Source organism: Triturus cristatus, chromosome 7 (assembly GCF_964204655.1).
Source record: "Triturus cristatus chromosome 7, aTriCri1.1, whole genome shotgun sequence".
NCBI lineage: Eukaryota > Metazoa > Chordata > Amphibia > Caudata > Salamandridae > Triturus > Triturus cristatus.
The window spans coordinates 270,563,120-270,565,003 of NC_140590.1; the positions used below are offsets into that span (position 1 = coordinate 270,563,120).

A 1,884-nucleotide genomic window follows, 5' to 3' on the forward strand; every position below is an offset into this window, starting at 1 on the left:
ATCCTAACCATACTCAGTATTACTCAGAGGTATGTCTATGAAATGAATTCATACAACCGAAAACGATTAACACAAAGGCGCATTCAACAAGCGAGAACTCACAGTTTTAAAGAGGCCACCCAGAATATAATTTAAACATCGATTTATTCAATCATGATTTCAATTCATAGAATGAACAGTATATATAAAGCATGAAATGCAACATACACTATTATTCTAATGGGCATTTTCTGGGCAAGAGAAAGAGGTGAAAGTAAGTGCTCATGTGTAAGATACGGAAAAGAAAGCAAAGATCATCATAAATTCAACGAAGAAAAATTCAAAACATTAGGACAGATGGGATCCGGCGTGATATCCCCACTAGGCCGGTACCCCTGCAGTATTCGGCCTACCCCTGATCTCAGTTACAATTTTTTTTTATTTCATTGGAGGCACAGTGAAGCTTCATCTGTGGTCAAGACGGGAGGGGGATGTAGGGTGTAGGCCCACGGGGGGATTTGTCGACATTTCGACCCTAGTTTAAAAGGGCAAGTGGACTCCTCTGCTGCGGGTCTTCTTCAGGACAGGAGAAGGGGGCCTGGAAAACAACCATATAATCATTGGGGGCCTCAGTCAAAAGGGGAGACACTAAGTAGTCAAAGCTATTGGAGAACATAGAATGCTCCAGCATGAATGCCAATAGGTCATGATCATGCTTCAAAAATGATAAACAGTGCTTACCCGAAAATGTGTGTGGTAAGAACCAGTTCCAGAGTGTACTCGGTTTAACTCCTGTGACAAGTCACACAGCGTAACTAAAAGGTAAGTGAATAGAACAAAAACTGACATTTAGACAGAATACAAGTGTGTGCACAAAAAGGAATTAAAAAAGGGGGGGCTGCAGTCTACTCACCCGCTGTAGTGGCGTGGGCACTATGATCGATGGTGCTTAGATCGATGGCTCTAATTAAGTGCTGCCATCATGGAGTTCCAATAATCTGTAACAATACAGGAGGAGTCAGTTGGATGCATGGTTATCCGCTATTAGCGCAGTGCTCCGATGCCGGGGTGTCAATTTACCTTGGGAATCGTTTTGAGAGTTGTGCCGCGTCCGTCGTCATCTCGTCAAAGTGCGAGGCTGACGCGTGATCAGTCGTGGTTAAGTAGACGAGCCTGCACGTTTCCGACGTGCTTAGGCGGAGGCGTCCCAGTTAGAATGGTTTTATAAAAATGAAAACAGACTGGGCACGGGATCCGTAGTGAAAGACAGACCGGCAGTGTTTAATTGTCAAAAACCTACGGGGGTCTCGGAAGTTTGTCCTATTCCCGGAAGGCATTTATTAAAAGCAACATGTATATATAAAATAAACACAAATACATGAAAGTGATACAATGGCATATAGTGAAAACATTGCATTACATGATGTGAAATCCATTAAAAGACACAGTGTGGAAGTTCACAGTATAAACAGATACAGTATAGCAAACTAGACAGCTTCTAGCCATTGTTCAAGGTAGAGATTTGCCTAATTGTCTCTTCATATTCATTTAAACCCTTTTGTACTGTGTCGAAGATGTGCATCCATTTGCACTCCCGAGTACTCAAAATGTTGGCAAAGTTGCCACCACGTGGATTGGTCTGGACCTTTTCAATCACCCGCCACCTCAGTCTCTCAGCCGAGTGTCCGAAGGTATTAAAGTGTTCCACAAGGGGTGCGCCTGGTACATTACACCTTATGCTGCTGCAGTGCTGCAGAATACGTGATTTGACTTTCTGTACAGTCTGGCCAATGTATAAAAATTCACAAGGACAGGCTATGGCATAGATAACGCCAGCAGAGTTGCAGTTGGTATGCTGTCGCAGGGTATGGGTATAATTATTATATGTACATTGTTTGACTTCCC

The 1,884-nt window shown here is 43.2% G+C and overlaps 1 long non-coding RNA gene across 1 annotated transcript; it reads right to left on the reverse strand.

Moving 5' to 3' along the window:
• Window positions 1-203: 203 nt before the first annotated feature.
• Window positions 204-1,163, reverse strand: LOC146809387 (uncharacterized). The gene is made up of 4 exons (XR_014965546.1): window positions 1,060-1,163; window positions 893-977; window positions 721-794; window positions 204-577 (listed from the first exon to the last, which is right to left on the reverse strand). It is a non-coding gene; the product is annotated as an uncharacterized LOC146809387 (long non-coding RNA).
• Between the last annotated feature and the right edge of the window lie 721 nt (window positions 1,164-1,884).